General features: G+C 39.0%; 1 protein-coding gene and 1 long non-coding RNA gene across 8 annotated transcripts in view; one reads left to right on the forward strand and one right to left on the reverse strand.

Annotated features, from left to right (window-relative positions):
• Window positions 1–16,919, forward strand: part of LOC131418753 (uncharacterized) — a 168,416-nt gene extending 151,497 nt beyond the window's left edge. Inside the window, exon 4 of the long non-coding RNA XR_009223025.1 lies at window positions 16,024–16,919. This is a non-coding gene — a long non-coding RNA (uncharacterized LOC131418753). The remainder of the gene's footprint in view (window positions 1–16,023) is intronic.
• GRM7 (glutamate metabotropic receptor 7) overlaps window positions 1–20,748 on the reverse strand; it is a 618,593-nt gene that overhangs the window by 53,366 nt on the left and 544,479 nt on the right. The window lies entirely within an intron of this gene.

Here is a 20,748-nt window from a genome sequence, read left to right on the forward strand (position 1 = left end):
TGTCATGTCTGTTGATTCCAAATCCACTTCTTCCTCCTTAACTCCTTCTCAACTGCCATCATCATTTCATACCTCGAAGACTCCTAAGTGGTCTCCATTTTCACTATTACTCCTTCTACAATGCAGAAAGTGATTTTTTTTTTTTACTTTAAATTAAATTATATAAATCCCATGCTTAAAATCCTCCCTGGGTTTTCTATTGTACTTGGAATAAATTCCAGACTCCTCAATATAGTCTACATTGCTTCTGCACCATCCAGCCCCAGCCTCTTCTAGTGCCATTCTTCTCTTTACCTGATATTTCCCAACACACTGGCCTCCTTGGAGTTTCTCCAACAATTAAGTCTCTTCTCTGGTTGAGTTATTTGGGCAAGGAGGCTCAGGTGGGTATGTTGTGTCAATGGGCAAGGTTAGCTAAGGTGAAAAAGAAAACTGCTTTATGAGAAATGAGAAGGAAGAAAACAGAAGTGTATGCACCTATTCTTCCTAAGAGCAGGGATGGGACTGGTTCAAAGCTGACTAAGTAGAAGGCCATAGTCAGGCAGGGATCCTTTGATTTAGAAGGAAGAGGAAAAAGAAGAGATTTTCTAGGCTGGTTCTTATAGGACAGGTGTTCACATTCACTTCATCACACCTACTTGGGTTCTTCTTTACTTCCATCTATGTAATCATCCATCCATCCATTTAGCAAACTCTCATTGAGCATTAACTATGGGTGGGCAGAATTAAATGCCAAGGAAACATTAAGACAAAAGAAGGGTGCAAATGGACAGCATTTTGGCTGTTGACCCAGCTCACCTCTAAACACATATGCTAGTAATGCAGTGCTGGGACTCAGGCGCTGTCTCAACTCTTGAAAATGAACTTCAGAATACAGACTTCACATAACTCCCTGAAGAACTGCCACCGTGATTAACTGAACAGCTCAGCTGTGGAATTATACTTCTTTAGACTAGGAAAGTGTCTTTTTTGACCAGAAAAGAGTTTTCAATCCAGAACCATTCACTATCATCAGAGATTCTAAGCCCAACCTCCCATTTCTGATATATGCATACATATACATATACTCTTCCCCCACCCCCACCAAAAAAATCATGAAACAGAAAGAGAGATATATGGCTGGCTTTGTCAGGCATGGGAAACTAGGCAAAAAGTTACAAGCATGTCTTTGGCCCCATGCGTACTGCATGACACCAACAGTGCCCATCAAGAAGTTGGATATTGGATCTGACAGGATTAACTACCCTGTGATGGCTTGAAAATCGACTGTGGCCCACCCAAGGAAACACATTTGAAAAAGGAAAAGGCAACCAGTGTGACAGCTCTGGCACATGGACCCTGCATTGATGCAAAGACTTTTCTTTTTTCATTAGATTGGGAACCTGCTCCTTAGGTTTAAATCCAAAACCAAGGCATGTTCACAAGGGCTTAGCAAAAAGACCCTTCCATTTAAAACAACCAACCAGACGTTCCTCAGGCAGTGACAAAATAAAACAGTTTATTTATGCAGGGACTGGGTATGATCAACTCTGTCTCAATGTACTCCTACATAGCAGGAGGCTTTGGACACCGAAAGGAAAATTGGGGTCAGATTGGGGAGGATTACCACCTGCAGAGGCTAAATGCAAAGGCTGATAGCTCAGTCATAAACAGGTCCACAGGGCTCATTTTCAATTCTCCCTCCCAGCAGCACACAGAACCACTGCTGCTTCTTCAACACCGCACTCTGGGAGCCGAGTTAAGATTTCATGTCTTAACGACTCTGTTATGGAGATTTGGCTTGTCAATTAGGTTTCATGGGTCTAGAAGACAGAGAATGTAGACTTTTAAATTTTTATTTCTTTTTTCTAGGAGTTGGCAGCTGGGAATTAAGTTTCTTTGGAGAACTTTGTATAGTCTCTTTGATCCATCTATCTCAGTTAGGAAGGCGTGAGGTATGGGGAAGTAGTCAGTGGTTCTTGAAGCAAGGCAAGTTATTATTTCTGCCTAATGTTATGCAAGGCTCCTTTGGGGAAAATGGCCAGGGAGAGCCAGAGCTGGGGAGGACTCATGCTTCGGGATGTGGAACCTTGCTCCTTTTCATCCCCCACTTCCAGGCTGAATCCACAGCTGAACAGGGGTTTCTGCAGGAAGGTGTGCCTGGTGAGAATGAGGCTAGGAAGGCAGCCCCGTGAATCTGAATGGAAATCCAGGCAGGAAGTTGATCAGTGGGGAACTCAGCAAGGACCAAGCAAAGGTTTTCACCCTTTGGACCTGACCCAGAAGGAAGAGTGTAGCCAATGTGAATTCCCCTGGAAAAAAGAAACAATTTTCCTTGTAAACCAACAAAATTATATAGACTACTTGTAGATTGGAAAAGTGTTGGGGGCAATTTTCCAGATAATGTGGGTCTAAAAAAGCGACCTGAAAAAAATCCAGATAGTTGAGACCAAAGAACTTTCCATAGTAAGTTATCAGGATAAATGGTCACACTCTCATTTTCCCCAGCTGGTATTCCAGCGACTATCCTTTCAAAGATTGTGCAGTGACATACCATGTTACAATACTCAGTATGGTGAGGAATAAAGATATAGGAATAAAGAGGAACAAAGAATTGCCCCTCAGTTTCTGTATCTTTTAATAGTCTGGGAAATTGTTTAGAAGGCAATTGAATTATTTAGATAACTTGACAGAAAGAATAAAGAAAAATCATGTTACTCTCTGACAAAATATATATCAAATAGTGACCAAGAGATGACTGAAGGATTAGTTCTGTGCTATTAAAACTAACTCTTTCTGCAAATTATATTATCGGACGATCTGTAGTCACAGAAACATGTTCATGCACGTCTGTAGCTTCATCTCCCTTCTTTCTTGTGTTCTATTGGTATCTCAACCATCACACATACTTAACTGAACTTTAGAACCATGACAATGGTTATAATTGACATATGTACAATCTGACAATTTTCTCTTCAAGGCCAGATGTAGAATAACATGACCATGGAATGGTCCTGTCTGTTAGATGACCGTCCAGTCACTTCTCACCTAGGAAGGAGACAATGGTGGGGAGGCACATACTGTACCTACTGTCACTGGGCAAATGGACTTTAAAAGCAAGTAGCTCTCTTTCTCTCCTCCTCAACACGTAGAACACTTAGACACTGGGGTATAATGATTATGATGAGGATAATGATATTAACAATCTCTTACTTTTACGCTTTATGATTTATAAAGTGCTTTCACTTACATTATCTCTGACCCCTGCCACACAATCCTACATGGTAAGTGTTATTAGCCTCATTTGACAGTTCAAAAGAAAGGGAAAAAAGCAAGGCTTCAAGAGAGAGTCCATAAACTGGTGGCTCCTGACCCACAGAGCAGCATGCACAGTGGGTTTAAAAATTCTCAATGAATTACCAATATTTAAAAGTTCCAAATTTTCACGTAAAACTCCGAATTTCTAGTTTCTCATTAAAAATATCAAAGCCTGGACATCATTTTTCTAGAGCTGGGAGAAGGGGGGGACTCTCTTTAAGCAGGACATGGGTGCTCTAGTTTGTCACAATTCCACTGTGCCCTATCGCCCATTACTGCCCTGTTTTCTTCATTAGGCTCCCTGCCCAGTCCCTGTGGACACTAGAGTTTGCAGTCAGTTCTCCAGAAGGATTAAAAATGTACTTAAGATCAAATGGCAAATAAATGGTAGAAGCTGAAATTGAAACGAGATCTCTGGTACCTAATCCATCTCTGCTTTTGTCTCTACGGAGTGGCTTTCAGACAGAGTGACTCAATTCAGACCTTAGAATCCCAGATATGGGGTCCAAGAATCTGCATTTTGAACAATCACCCAGGATGTGATGTGAGTGAAACACTAGACTGTGATAATATTCAAGGAGAACTATACTAAGGAGTCTGGAGACCTTGGGGTCCCCTCGGTCCTTTGACTAAACTAGTCTGCCTCTCTATCACTGAAGCATCAAGTCATTGGGCACACACAGAGTGCTATGCTCTCTGACTCTAGATGGTGTAACTTTTTTTGGAGCATAGTTTCATTCATCATCTGTAAAATAGGTTGATAATATTTGTTTTCTTAATGCCACTTGGGTATTGTGAGATTTCTCCCACTCGATTATTAATCAAATATTTATTGAATGCCTACCTTGTAATATGAGCTATGCTTGGCTGTGGGGAATCAATATGACAGTTAAGAAGCAGTTATTTGGTTGAGCTGTCACTATTGAATCCAAGTGAGATTGAGCTGTAGGCCTTGATTACCCAAAAAAATACTTCAATATTTACTTATGTTGGTAAACAGAGTCCTACTCAGAGTCCACATGGAACTTACACGGTTAACATAGGCCCATGACCCCACACCTTTCATGGTAGCCATCCAATATTCAGATTCACTTTACTAAAGGTCTCCTACAAAAGCAACTCGAACATTTCATTTTCTAGGCAATGCATTATGAATGTAGGCAACTACTCAAATATTGATTTTTAACCATAAATATTTCATTTGTTTGCATGAGATTGAGAATAGCTGTAATATTTGCCCTTGTCTATGAGATATATAGATACATGGACCTAAGTTATGTCTTATACCTTCCCCCAACCAGTTTTTCGAGCTCCTTAGGGAAAGAAGAGGTGAATATTAGCTCCAGCCTTCTCTAAAATTTTGAAAGTTGACTAAGTACTTGCTACTCAAAATGTGGTCCCAGGACCAATTGTAATAGTACTTCTTGGGAGTTTGCTTGGAATGTAGTTTCTTAGGCCCAAATCTACATTAGGCCCAAATCTACATTTAACAGGATCCCCAGGTTATCTCTATGCACATTAAAGTCTGAAAAGCCCTGAGTTAGGTTCCTTGTTAATAGTTCCAACTACCCTTATTGGGGTAATCATTTCCCCATAAATACGTATATCAAATCACATTGTACACCTTACACTTACACAATGTTATATGTCAATTATATCTCCATAAAGATGGCAGAAAAACAGTTTCCAAGATATGGCTGTTTTGGTTTGTAGATTTATATTATAAGGACCTTTAGATGTGGAAAAGCTAGGCAGTAGGAAATAGAAACTGTTAGGGGTATCTACACACTAACCTGTCTGGAAAATGTTGATTTTTTTAATGACTTTTTTCCCCATCTTGATTTCATGGTAGGAGAGTACAGGAACACAGAAATGAAAGAAAAAAAGACAGTGCAGAAAATATTTTCTTATACATTTGTAAAGATTCTTTATGTATTAAGGACATGAACATCTTGTCTTTTATACATGTTACTGATATTTTCTCTGTTTTTATTATTTGTTTTTGTTTGTAGTGTTATCAGAATTTTCATGGTTTTATGTAGTCAAATCATTGAACATTATTTTCTTTATTATTTTTATTATGTTGAGAGCAGTGATTCTCAACTTTGGTTACATATTGGAATCACCTGGAGAGCTTTGAAAACTACTGATGCTTGGCTCCCGCTGCCCCAGATGTCCTGATTTGATTAGACTGGTGTCCCACATGGACGTCAAGATTTTCAAAAGCTCCCCAAATGATTCTATTGTGCAGTCAGGGTTGAGAACCATTGCCCTAGAAAGTCCTTCCCTTTAGCAAGATCAGATAACATTCAGCTACACATGCTTCTAATTGTTTCATGGTTTTAATTCTTTACCTGTTTCTCTCTTTAGTTTATTATATGATACAATTTTGGGCTCAATCCAGGACATATTTGAACTCTTTGAATAATATTCTCGGTTCTCCTTTCTGTCTCTAATTCCTCTTCTATCTTTTCCTTTTAGTTCCAACAGACAATTGGTCTCACAGTAAATTCCAGACAACTTATTACTGTAGTGATAAAGGGTCAGGAAGTAATACCACAGAAGTAATAAGTTCAAGAAAGTTCTGATCTAAAAGAGTTTTAGGAAGAAGCAGGAAGGAATTGGGTTTACTGCTTCATTTGCAAACAATCACTATTGGTAACTTAGCCTTTCACTGACTAAATTGGTTAATGATGAACTGAGTAAATTTTCCAGTTTAGATAGACTCAACCACGGTCTTGACAATAATCACCAGAAAGACCCAGGGGAAACTTCCTTCTCTGTCATTCCAGAGTCTCTAAAACTCTACGTTTGAACTGTTGCTCTATAATGATGATTACTCTACTGAGTCTAAGGTGGTTTGCAAAAGGACAAAGGGACTATCATAGGCAGATGCATCTTGTGGTAGTCATTGTTGTGGCTTAGCTGAAAGTCAGGGGTCCTGACACTGCGCTATATCAGCTTGGAGACAAGGACTTGGAGACAAGTCCTAACATCAGCTTGGAGACAAAGTAATATACCTTTTCCTCACAAAAACACATGGCATCACTGCAGATGGCTTTGCAGCATTTGCATGATTTCTCCAGTTTTCTGTGCCCCAGTAGATTGGCACCCAGTTCTAAGACTTTAGAAGTTGGAAGTACCAGGCTCTAGCTAGTGCTATAAATAATCTCTCAGCCTCCCTTAGATTCACTTTATACATAAACTAAAAGGGCAAACAGAATATGTTTTCCTTCTAAGTATTTGCTTGACTGGCATTCAGACTTTGAATTCTTTTTTTTTTTGAGGAAGATCAGCCCTGAGCTAACATCCATGCCAATCCTCCTCTTTTTTGCTGAGGAAGACCAGCCCTGAGCTAACATCTGTTGCTAATCCTCCTCCTTTTTGTCCCTCTTTTTCTCCCCAAAGCCCCAGTAGATAGTTTTATGTCATAGCTGAACATTCTTCTAGTTGCTATATATGGGACGCCACCTCAGCATGGCTGGACAAGCGGTGCGTCGGTGTGCGCCAGGATCCTAACCCAGGCTGCCAGTAGCGGAGTGCACGCACTTAACCACTAAGCCACGGCGCTGGCCCCCAGACTTTGAATTCTTTAACTTCATCATATTCCATTATTAAAGAATAAGTAGAATTTTTGACATTTTAGTTTGAAATCTATGGTCATAGAATTCACAGAATCCAGGGCATGGTAACCTATGCCAGGCATGTGGTCATGTCAAAATGCAGAATTTCACTACACAAGGCATTGAGTCTTTGCTCTTAATTCTCACCAATATAATAAGGTACTACAGATATTACTCTGCCTTCTTCTTTATATATGTTAAATGTCAACACAAATAATCCATAATCAAGGTATAAATCAAAATTGGGGTGAGTTTATTATATGAGCCAGGTCTGAGGATTATAGTGCGGGGGTTTCCTTGCCTAAGGAAGGAAGCACTCCAAAGAAGTGGGGTATACAGAGTGGATATATACCATCTTGGAACCCAGAACATACATCATATATAATAGGAATATCTCTTTCACTACTGGCAAGAGATGCTTTGCTAGCATAGCAGGTACTAACCAGAAAGGGGCAAGGGAACTTTCTGGGTGATGGAAATCTATATCTTGATGTGGCGGATGGTTACACAAGTGACAAATCTCAAATACAATTAAGACTTGTGTACTTCACTTTGTTTTATATATATCATCATCATCATAATGAAAATATAGTTCTATAGTAGTTTAAAGGAAGGAGAGGTGGTTGAGTAAACTTGCTAAGGCTTAAAGAAGGTCGTGCCATTGAGCTGTGCCTTGAAGGATGATAGCACTTAATAAAGAGCACATATTTGGGAAGGAAGAAGAATACAAACTATAGGGAGTGTTCACTGGAGGATCAGCAATTCAGTGAGCCTTGTGCTCACAGGGCAGTTGTGAAAGTCATTCTTGCAATATAGTTGTGGGAGAGACTGAAGGACAACTTGGGCAAGATGAGTCTGGCCAGTGTGTCCCATGGTGGGAATAGGGAGAGGAGATTGACAGAAATGAATTAGCAGGCTGCTAGAGTTTCTAAACAAGCAAAAACTGGTGCTAGACCTATTTAATGAGAGCTAAAGGAATGGGGAGAAGGAACAAATTTAATATACAGTAGTCTCCTCTTATGTGCAGTTTCATTTACCTGCAGTCAACTGCAGTTCAAAAATATTAAATGGAAAATTCTAGAAATAAACAATTCAGAAGTTTTAAATTACATGCCATTCTGAGTAGTATGATGATATCTTGCGCCATCCTGCCTGCGACATGAATCATCCCTTTGTCTAGAGTATCCATGGTGTATACGCTACCCACCTGTTAGTCACTTAGTAGGCATCTTGGTTATCAGATCAACTGTCATGGTATCACAGTGTTTGTGTTCAAGTAACCCTTATTTTACTTAATAATGGCCCCAAAGTGTAAGAGTGCTTTGAATTGCTGGCGAATCAGATATGCCAAAGAGAAGCCATAAAGTGCTTCCTTTAACTGAAAAAGTGAAAATTCTTGACTTAATAAAGAAAGAAAAAAATCATATGCTGAGGTTGCTAAGATCTATGGTAAGAATGGATCTTCTATCTATGAAATTGTGAAGAAGGAAAAAGAAATTCATGCTTGTTTTGCTGTCACACCTGAAATATGAATGTATAGGAAAAAACATGGAGTTCAGCACTATACATGGTTTCAGGCATCCACCGGGGGGGGCTTGAAACGTGTCCCACCTCTATTATCTTCAAGTTGTGATCTTAGGCAAATCTTTTAGTCTGAGCTTTAGCTTCCTCTTCTGAAAAAAGATAATGATGTCTACCTTAGAGAGTTATTCTGAGTATCAACTAAATTAATTGGTGTCAAAATGCATTATAAACTGAAAATCATTGAAAAAAATTGAGTAGTTGCTATTCCATTTTATAATGGTGAAGTCCCTGTATTTTGTGGAGCCTCTACTTCCTCCATCATTGAACGTGTTCCCAGGACACTTGGAAGGCAGATTAATCTTTGCAAAGATTAATTTGTGATTCTGTAACCTGACTTTACCTTCTGCCAAAAAGATGTGGGCCTAATAGAGAGAGGAAGCGTGGAAATGAAGGAGGATGAAGTGGATAATTACTGAACTCATAACTGAATACTCTTTCAGGGGGATTTTCTTTGTCTTGGTTTCTTATCCTGTGTCTCAATTCTCTTGGACATGCCAGAGAGGTTACTGAGATTTGCTCAAGTGGACACACAGTACCTGGACACTGCAGTGCCTGTAGTGGGCAAACACAGCTTTTTGAGTCTGCTGAGGTCAATGTCAGAATTGTCAGATTAGGTTCTGTGACTGCTGCCCAGGACCAAAGAGGACCGTGAAGGCTCCTATGGGACGGGCTGCTCAAAAACACAGCCTGTCAGTCTGTGCCTTTGAGTTTCACTAATATTGCACTAGCCGTTGCTGTCACTTCTGCTTCACGTTCACATGCTGCAGTGACAGGGCAACTCCATTGTTCGGGTGACCAACCTTGTCACCACAGCAAGTGGTCTGCCATGAGGGTGTCCCCAGTTAGGTTCATTTGTGTCAAATGACTTCACGTTACGTTCAAGTCAGCCCTGGTGGCCTAGCGGTTAAGATCTGGCACCCTCGCCACCATGGCCCAGGTTCGTTTCTCAGTCACGGAACCACATCACCCATCTGTCAGTTGTCATACAGTGGCAGCTGCATGTTGCTGTGATGCTGAAAGCTATGCCATCAGTATTTCAAATACCAGCAGGGTCACCCATGGTGGCCAGGTTTCAGTGGAGCTTCCAGACTAAGACAGACTAGAAAGAAGAACTTGGCCACCTACTTCCAAAAACAGTTGACCATGAAAGCCCTATGAATAGCAGCAGTTCATTGTCTGATATAGAGCTGGAAGGCGAGAGGATGGTGCAAAAATACCAGGCAGGGTTCTACTCTCCTGTACACAGGGTTGCCAGGAGTTGGAATTGACTTGACGGCACTAAAAACGTTTCAAAATCCAAGTGTACCTCCTCTTTAACCAATAGGTGGCATGCTCCTACAAAGCCATGCCAGAGAATTTCTGTAAATCAAGTGCTATTTTTCCATTGGTTTCCTTTGGAACTTTAGATAGGCTTCATGTCTGACTGAGTTTTTAATAGAGGGTGGTGTCTAGTACTTCTGAATGGACAGCTACTCAACCAAGGAAAGCCATGTACTCCTTGACTAAATGGTTGACTGAATGTGATCAGTTTTTTGTAAGAGAATATATCCCAATCAAGACACATTCTAAGACATCTCTTTTAGAAGTTTAGATCTTCTTGTTTGGGGAGGGCACATCTGCAAATATTCTTCTTTCTGATCTCTGCATCTTCCCTACTCATGCATTTCTACACATGCTAACCACTCTTTTGAGGCCATTTGAGAAAAATGAACCAAAAGTTTAGGATGCCTCAATTCATCTGGAATATCGTCATGCCATGATGACTAAGTGAAGAGCTGTTTCCATAATCAAGGGGAAATACCATTTCTGAGTATGCTTTTTGAGGAAATTATCGTATCTTATAGAAACTATTGGTTTTAGTGCATAGAATCCTTCATGTTTTCATTATTTGCCAGAAACCCTGACAGGTCTGCAACCTTGGGTGGGGCTTGGCATTTTGCAGTGGTACATTGGCGAACCTTGGGCACAGAGATGTTTGTACACAATCAAGTCAGTTGGTCAGTGAGTGCACGAGCTGAGCTGATTCCTTAGCACTCATATCACCATGAACCTGGGGTTCTTCCTGCATCTACACACATCTACTGTGTGAGGACATATTCTATGCTAAAGGGGTATCTGTGATTAGGGGATGCTGTAAAGCATCTGGACATCTCTATCTTGAATGCCAAGGATCTATTGCATATTTTTTAAAGATAAAACTTCTGAAGAATATATATAAGAATCTGCATGGTCTCTCCCTGCAGTTGCTGTCCTGATACAAACAAGCAGATGTTTGCTTATTACCTTCCCTGAGACCTGACAATTGGAATTGTTCTACCATGTTCTCATGGAAATGTTCTCAGCCCGTTATTCTCATAACTTCTGGAATGAATATGTATTAACTTATCAACATTTATGGTGTTTACTATGTCCAGGCACCATTAAACTATCAAGAAAGCAAAGGTGATTCGGACAGGATCCCTATCTTCATTTGGCTGAAGTTCAGTGATGGAGAGAGACAAGAACAGTCACCCCTCCATCTCTATTATCTTACTATGCTTGAGGGAAAGTCTAGGACCTGGGAAGGGGGGCAAGAAAAGACGTTATAAAGTAAGTGAGGCTCAAGTTAAATCTTGAAGGATGAACACGAGTTAGCCAAGTGAACAAGATTAGGAAGGGTATTTCAGGCAAAAATTAAGCATGCATTATGATAAACAACCTATAGTTAAAACTGGCCGTAAACTGATTTTGAAGAAATCCCCGTTCTAAAATTTACTGGCTGTGATAATGTAGTATATTTTTAGGATGATGGATAAGTCAGATGTCCTTTACATGGCAGAATGAATTAGCTCATAGAGGTTTGCAGAAAGTCTGGCATTGGATCAGGATGCTGTTACACAGAGGACTCCGGGCCTTAGATCAACGTGCAAAACTCCCAACAAGGATCGAAATAATTATCTACTGAAGATGCTACATGTAAAGGCAGCAGGGCAGGCTATAGCTTTCAGTTAAGAAATAATGAATTTCATCTTAAAGACCAGTGACGATATCATCTAGAAAAGTTAATTAAAGATGCCATTTCATTAAAGAGTTAGGCTGATATGACAGCCCCATGTCTCAAAGTTCTTGATGAAATTGACATCCTTGTTTAACATCCTTCAAGTTCTGCTTGACTTCAGCCCAAGTTTTCTTTACTCATCACAGAGATTTAATCCATGTACAACTGCTGAGTTCACTTTTCAGGATTTTCAAGTCCCATCTACTCAACTGCCAGCTGTTGTTTTAGAGGTTACAAATTCCTGACTTTTTGCTCTCACTTTTATTCCAAGAAACTATCTATAGCTGTGCTGTTCTATATGGTAGCCACTAGCCAGATGTGCTATTTAAATTTAAATTTGATTTAATTAAAATTAAGTATTTTACTCCTAAGTTCCCGTAATCGTATTTCAAGTGCTCAATCGCCACATGAGGCTATGGCTACCATCTTGGGCAATCTGGATATTTCCATCATCACAGAAAATTCTATTGGGTAGTGCTGATCAATGAACACCCATGATTAATCCCACCTACCCATATACACTTATAATGAGTTTTAGGTTATGCTCTTCAAGATATTTTTATGTCTTTTATAAACCATTGATTTTTGTAGAAAGAATATTCAAAATCTAGACAATTTACCAGTAACCTTGAAAGATACGAAGATCTTTTTGGAAAAAAAAAGTGCAAAATTGAATCCCAACCATTCCCATCCTTAGTGGAAATTTGACGTGTTTAATAGCATATTCTTTCAGTTTGCAATGGGAAAAAGATTTGATGTTTTTGTTACTGTTTATTTAGGAAACAGGCTCCTAATTGACCCAGGAAATAATAAGATGATACGTGACAATTTAGTTGATTATAAGCAGTTGGTGGTGGTGGATAGTTGAGAAGTTTTGGTAAACTGCCTGGTATAGAATAAGGTTAGTTATACAATTGTGAGCTAAAACTACTGCTTCTTTTAGATTACTATAACACTATCAACCAACTCATCCAATGTTACTCTACAAATAGAAGGATGGGAAGTAGGAAATGGACGTTTGGGTCTCATACCATGCGCTAAGCACAATGTTGAAGTATTCACATATCTGATTTTATTCCAGATGAAATGAGATCTACAGTGCTTTTTGAATACTAAATTAACAGCAGTATCTTTGTGAACAAAAAGCAAGCATAACAAATAAGACAAATTGAGATATTTTCTCTTAGGCTGCTGGTGATGTCTATTGTTATATATACACTCCAAGGTCAAGGAGTAGAACATTGCTAATTAAGAAAGAGCCCCATTTATTGGAATGTAATTAAGTTGATGAGAATGAGCTGTAACAAAAGCAGCAAAAAAATAAGAAGAAAAGGTTAGCTTGAAAGGGTCTTGTTGATAAATCATGGGGTACATACAAAGAAATAAAGTGATAGGAATGCTTTGCAGGAAAAGAACAAAAAATTCCAAAATGATCATTGATGTTCGCATCTTCTAATAGGCTGCTGTGCATAGCGGACAAAATGAAACTAGTTTGGTCTGGTTTTTAGAAGCTGTCAGGAGTAGTGGAGGATCAGAACGAGCTTCAGTACTTAGAACTACAGTAATTGCAGTTTTATTCCTCCCTCCTCCTTCACACACAAGCTCTGCTCTGCATACCAGCCTCATGGTCGTTCTGTCCCCATTTGTTCTTCTCTGTCCTCTTCTCTTCTTTTACCGTCCTCCTGTTTTAATGGTTAAGATATAGATTCCGGTACAAAAGCACTTAATTTGAAATCCTGGATCCGTCACTTGTTAGCTGTGTATCTTTGGACAAGTTACTAAATCTCTCTAAGTCCTCATATGCCTCATCAATAAAATGAGGATAATAATAATACCTACTTCATCAGGTTGTTGTAAGTATTAAGTGAGTAATAGAGTAATTATGAATAGTTCCTGGCACATAGTAAGTGCCATATTAGTGTATGCCATCATTAGCAAATTGTCTTGTCTTCAGGAACTCTTTGCAGCACTTGTCCTCAAAGTCCCATTTTAGTCATGTGATCATTACATGAATGCGTGTCTCCTCTACTCTTGCATTTGCCTGGACCATTCTAGATTGTGATGCCCATTGTATCCTAGAACCTAGCATGTACCTTCATCATAGTAGGCATCAATCCATATTTGTGGATGAATGTCTACTTCAGTCCATCTTCTCTGGGTCATCAATCAGTATGCTGTTCCATTTTTATTATGTTTTTGTCAAAGTATAATCCTATTTCTGTTTATGGTTCTCAGGGTTATTCTGTAAAATTCAAGATTTGATATCAATGCTATACACGATATTAAGAAGTAAAACTGTTCCATTGCAGGGTTTTCTTGCTCTATCATTAATTTTAAAAAGATTCACTAAAATTTCTTTAAAAAATAAGTTTAAACTATTTTAATGCAAACTTTCATTATTAAGTCCAGGCTGGGGAATAGATTGTAGACTGATGGTGGTCCAAAAGAACAGATAAATTTGAGAAATATGTAGGAGGTAAAACATGATATTTACACGTAAGAAGTTGTTAAAAACAAGAAAACAGGTCCAAAATGGAGTTGCTTATGCTAAGCTCCACATCACCAAACTGAGACTTAATTAGTTTTGGCTTTCCCCACAATGAATCTTAAAACAATCAGGGGGGCCAGCCTGGGTGTGTAGTGGTTAAGTTTGCACACTCCACTTTGGTGGCCTGGGGTTCGTGGGTTCGGATCCTGGCATGGACCTACACACCACTTATCAAGCCACTCTGTGGCAGATGTCTCACGTTTAAAACAGAGGAAGATGGGCACAGATGTTAGCTCAGGGCCAATTTTCCTCAGGAAAAAAAAAAGGGTTGGCAACAGATGCTAGCTCAGGACTCAACTTCCTCACTAACAAAACAACAACAACAACAATCAGTTATCGCCTGGTCAGCACTAGTTAGGAAATTTGCCTGATAGACTCCTGCCATCCCCTAAAGGAAAGTAACTTTGCAATAACCAACCTGCTTTTTGGCCTAGTATGACTTCCTTGTTCCTGCTCCCTTCTGCCTATAAACATCTTTCATTTTGTACAACTCCTTGCAGCAACTTCCTATCTGCTGGATTGGATGCTGCCCAATTCATGAATTGTTGAATAAAGCCAATAAGATCTCTAAAATTTATTCAGTTGAATTTTGGCACTGATGGGGTCTAAAGGAGACTTCTGACAGCTTTGGGATCAATGAAAAACACAGGTATTGGTACCTGCAAACGCTTTGAGCTCTCTTTTTCCCCCTTTCCAAGGTCTGTGGGTAAGTTCCTCTCAGATCTGAGCTTCACTCTCTCTGCATTGAGCTCCCAATCTAATTGGCTTTCCAGTCCAGGGTTAATGGGTCAATCTAGACTGACAAGAGGCTCCAACAGAGCTTCAGTCTTTAGCCCTTGGTTAGTCCACAGTCCCCATTTGTTGGAGTCTGCTGGTTCAATCCACAGTTCCATTTAGGGAACTGCTGGTGGTACGCACCCAAGGCCTTCTCTTGACCTTTCTGCAGTACCATCTCTTTGGTTACTGCTGGTATCCATAGTTCTGTTTCCCCAGTTACTGTTGGTTTCTGTTAATGTGCACGTGAGGTAAAGAAATAACTGATATATTGTTAATGGGAATCTCAGAAGCCAAAGCTGCAAAGGTGGGCACTTAAAAAGTGGTAGAGCACCTGCCACCTAACTCGAAGACTCCCATGCTAGGATAAGTTGGTCATGGAATGGCTCAGATTGACATTGGCTCACCCACCAACCTAAAGAAAATTTTTGTGCATCGAGGTGCACTGTAAACCAACACACAATCCTCAAACCAGCAGCACATTCCTCTTAGGTATTAATTTGGCTCTGAGAAACCCAAGGCTTAGCTAAAGAAATGAGATCCTCAGGTTTCAAAGAATTGAGTGCACCACTTCTGGAATAACTGCTTATTTCATATCTAAGAACTGTGGTTCTGGAAGCTATAGCTATCTACAAAAATGGAAAAAATCTTACTAAGACAACTTAGAATTACAATGGCCATTATGGGGGATATTTCCACTAGACAACATCATTCATTTCAGAAATGCACATGAAAGCAAGGGCTTCCAAATCAAACAAACAGAATGGGATACTTATTTCAATTAGCATGCGAAAGCCTCCAAAAGGCTAATGAAAAATTAAAGACACAAGAGGTACCTAAAACAAAAGACTATAAGATTGACGTGACTCCTACTACTCCTCTCTATCCTCCTTTACCTAAGTACTCACAGCCTACTAATCCTCCTCTGAATTGCCTTTCCCCTCTGAAGAGACTACAAGGCCGTATGCAAAACTTGGCTAAGATAGTGGCCTTACAGATGCCCCTATATCTACCTTCTAAGGAAGGCTCCCATACAGGCCCCTCCCAGGGTTGATGGGACTCTGAGAGGTTCTCCTATAAACTGTTACCAGTTATTCCCTTAAATGGCTAAGTGGAAACTAAAATTAAAATTAATGGAAAACCTTGCCAAATTCTTGCAGATACGTGGGCTACACTCGCTACTTTAAACTCCACTCACTCTGGAGCCTGCAGATGGGATTTTGGGAAAACTGGCAGAAGACTGTGAAGGGTAAGAATCCCTACCAGAGTGCCCAGTTGAGAGAGGAAGGTATAATTTCACATTGTCCTTTCCTTTCTAAATCCAGACTCCATGATTACTGATTCTTTCTCTCCCAGGCACAGCTATTGTCTTCTTGTGTGTCTCATTTTGTGTTCCTGAGAACTTGGTTTGGCAACCGTCAGGGGCCCCCAAAATATGGCCAGACAGAAATGTGGGTTGCATCCCATTTGCAGCTGGGGTCCTACTGACTGTTGCCAGCTCTTAAAGGAATTGTCTAAGTCTTTCTTTCTCGGGCTATCTTTGGGAGAGTAGTATCTTTTGCACCTCTTTGGGAACATCTCTTGTGTCCACAGGGTTGTTCAATACTGCCAGGAATATTTACTACGTGTCCCAGCCAAAACCTGACAAGATGTTTGAAAGGATGTTTTTTAGGTCTTCTCCCCTAAGCTAAAATAAAACTATGTACACAGCGGGAAAGAAAAACATTCCAAAGACAAGCAGCTCTCATTCTAGAACATAAGAATCTTTTGATTTCCTTCTTTCTTGAAGATCCTCTCCCTGATAAAAAGAAGCAAACTGAAGATATTGTAGTTCAGTGGACGGGTCAGCCCTTTGATGTCATTCGGGTTGCAACCCAATTCTTTGAAGAATTGAAAACAACTGTTCTTGTCTTATAAATTAAGTCTTTACAAGAACAAAAATGCAGCTCTAGAAGCAATTCAAAGCCCACTTACCCTTTTTATCAACCCCAAAACCTCCCCTATTCATCCCAAAAGGCTTGAAGATATTGTAAAAGATCTGGACTTAGGGAACAAAAGTGCTTCTTGGGGAATTTACATTCCTTCTCTGTGCCTTTAGAGATGTAAATGTTCTACCTGGTTTTCTCTAGGAACCAAGGTAATTCTTACCAGAAGGAAAAAAAGAATCTAAAAAATCTTCACCAGAAATATTAGTGAAAAGTTTAAGCCATCTGAGCGGGGAACCTTAACTTATTCCATCTGCTAGAAAGACAATTTGGATCTAAGTGTGGTTTTTTTTGTTTGTTTGTTTTAATAAACTAGTGAGCTTAGCATTACTAGACCCATCTCATGGCTAAAATTTTAAAATAAAAGCTGTAAGATCTCTGTTTGCATCTGTCTGTATGTCCATGTATGTTATACATGTGTGATATTTTTCTACTTCCAGATAGTATTGCCAAAATTAATTTGTAAAGAGCTCTATTTAATTGACTCAAAAACAAACAAGCACTATATACATTAAGTTACTCTCAGAAATATAAAAACTAACCCAAATGCTTTTCAATTTCATGTGATCTAGGATAATATTTGGTAAACAAAAGCTAGTTTAAATTTGTTGGTTGAATTGAAATAGGCATGTCTTTAGAGTTATCAGCATTAAATATAATACTTTTATTCTACCTAAGTTTACTAAAAGTCAAATAAGCTTATGTTATCTCTGTTACAGAATTTTTCAGTGAGAAAGATAACCTAAGATAATAGTTAGCTGTTTAATGTCTTATGAAATTTTCATGAGTAATCTAAACATAATTGTTAAGAACAAGTAAATTAAATAGACCTAAGTAAGATAAAAATTTACAAGTGAAAATTTCAACAATAATTTTGCTTTATGCTATGGCAAAAAATAGTTTTCAAAATTTTTTTGGTAACTTGAAAGCTTAAACTTATATAGAGATAAATTGAATGATGGATATTCATTGAATATCAAATAAGATACAATACTGAAACATTAATTACTGAACATAGGTTTATCCACTTTTGGCTTTCTTTTACTGAAGAACTATAGACTTTTGGATCTATTAGTAAACATGTTTTTTGCTACACTGAAAAATTTACTATGAAGAATTTACTTCTAGAAATTATAAAATGTATTTACATATTTGCCAATACACAGAATGCTAGTGTAACAGACATTTCACAATTGCTTACCTCTTAGTTTACACTAGGAAGGAAGAATTCTAAGGGTTAAAAATTCTAATCAATATATGTAATTAAAACTACTTTAAAATAATAAGAATGAAAGGAAACTGTGTATGAAAAGTAAATAAGGAACGTAAAATGACTGGTAATTCCAGACGGAAAAAAGAATAGGACAAAATCTGAATGGATATAAAAACGTTGTAGGTTTGTGGAAAACGAGTCTTGGGAAAGGAATTTTATGTGTGGTCAAGCTGGCTAAGATTGGAATGGATTTAAGTTTTTTAAAAAATGAGTTTAATATGAAAAGTACACTGGCACAAAATTAGAATTTGGTTTTCTTTCTGTTAAAAGGACAAAGTTTTCTTGGACTTTGGGTCTGCTTTTGATAAGAGATTATGAAAGTCTCTTTACCTTTTAAGTAATCTGCCTGGAAAGCAAGTACTTTGTGTCTTACCAAAATAATTTACTGTGCTTCATGTTGTCTTGATCAGGTCTTTGATTACTTAAGAAAACCCATTCTTCTCACTATTGAAAGAGATAAGTTTTGTTCACAACTTCTGTATTTGCTTTTAACATCTTCTACTGTCACTTTGGTTAAATAGATAGCGAAGTATTACTTCATAATAATCTGTAATACTATTTAGTCAAATATTCAAACCATTTGACATTTTCCCAAAATCAAATTCTAAATGGAGTCTCTCTGACCTCAAATTAACTTTGAGATTTTCTGGAGAGTTCCTGGAAAATCTCAAAGGATTTGTCTCTCAACAGGTAAGATATTAAAATAGTTAGGTTTATTTGATATGTTAAATTACATAGGAAGAATTATGAAATAAAAAATGATGCTAAACCTTCTTAGGTTATATTTGTATGGATGCATACTATTAATAGAAGCATTCTAAAATTGTATGAAATTCCTAGAAATCTGATATGTCCTTGTATAATATCAGTCATATTTCCAATTATTATCTTAAAATTTTCTATTTCACAGAAATAACAAAATTTCCTTGTCAATTCCATGATGACGAACTCCCATCAGACCTTTAACCATGGGCATTTTTAAATCTTTTGTCCTTTATAGGCAGTTATTGTTTTACTCTGATGCTTTTGCAAAAGTGAGCTTTATGGAAAGGACACTACCATGTACTCTTGACCACTGACACCACTGCCACCACTGCCAAATTACAAGGTGTTGAACCTTGGGTTCAACTGAAGAAGGCCCCATCTGACACCTGGTCCTGTGCAGATGCTGGAGATCTCAAAATCAAATTGACTAGGAAGAGAAGTAGCTGACATTGAGGAAGACTGCTTTCTCTCATGATATTGCATTAAAAACATTTCTTTTCATTCTTCCTTCCCTCCTCGACCATCCTTTTCCTAATTCTTACACCACGAAGGTCTTTATGATTCATTTGTCCACATTTTGCCTTGCTCTGGCCTGGAAAAATAATGCCATTGTTCACATATCTCAAGCCATTGCAAAGGAGGGTAATCTAACCTCTAACCTCTAAATGTCTGTTGGATTTGCCACAATGCTGGTGATCTTGTAGTTCTACTTGTCACAAACTTCTCCCTGATTTCTAATGCCTCAGTTCTCTGGAACAGACTCAGCCCCCTCTATCATGTCAGGCTCTCTAACCCTGAGGGTCCATTTCCCCTTCTCTGGTTAACAACCCCAATCCCAGGGAACCTTGCATCCAGACTCTGTACAAAGAAAGGGACAAAACACAAGGGTAATCAGAAGAAAACTGCCTGTGTGGTCTACAGACCCTTAAATTTTACTGGCCTTCATGGCTGTCACCTTTCCAGTTTTGACCCACAAAACAGGAATTACCAGGGGTCATTCATGATTCAAAATTTGCTTCCTTTGGCAGATTTTCTACTCTCCTGGCTAGGAGTAAGTGCAAGTGAGGCTGTGACCGGAAATCTCTCCTTAACTCTTGAAGATATTGCAGAATCTGCTGCTAATGCAATAGCTGCCCAACAAAAATCCTCAGACTCTCTGGCCAAAGTTGTTCTTGATAATAGGATAGCCCTTGATCATCTTTTAGCTGAGAAAGAGGTGTTTGTGCTATGGCCAACACCACTTGCTGCACTTGGATAGACACTTCTGGGCTATTGGCTAAAGAAAGTGACTCCTTCAATGGGATCTTTCTTTGACTTACTTGATTCTGATTCATATGGGTCTTCGGGACCATGGCTCTGAACTGCACTATTCTGCTTATAATAATCATGGTAATCTCCCTGGTGCACTGTGTTCTCTCAAAAGCTTTAAATGCCTGTTCACAATGCTAACCACCAAGCAAATGATCCCCCTAAGACTAGAACGTCAGAAGACAGAACAAAAGTCTGACTTACAGAATGTGAACCTGACATTGTGACCTGTGACTACGACAAAGAGATATGGCAAAAAGATATCATGACCTGTGAATACCATACAGAGATTCAGCAAAAAACTGCGAGAATTCTAGAGTGGTAGCTAGGAGTAGCACCAATGCCTTAAATTTTGATCACATGTCTCAGTTAGGCTGAAAGGCTGATCAAAAGGAGGAAATTGTTGAAAACCAGAAAGCAGGGGCTGGCCCCATGGCCTAGTGGTTAAGTTCAGCGCACTCCGCTTCAGCGGTCTGGGTTCGCTTCACAGGCACGGACCTACACCACTCGGTGGTGGCCACACTGTGGCGGTGACCCACATACAAAATAGAGGA

This window comes from Diceros bicornis, chromosome 2, assembly GCF_020826845.1.
Source record: "Diceros bicornis minor isolate mBicDic1 chromosome 2, mDicBic1.mat.cur, whole genome shotgun sequence".
NCBI lineage: Eukaryota > Metazoa > Chordata > Mammalia > Perissodactyla > Rhinocerotidae > Diceros > Diceros bicornis.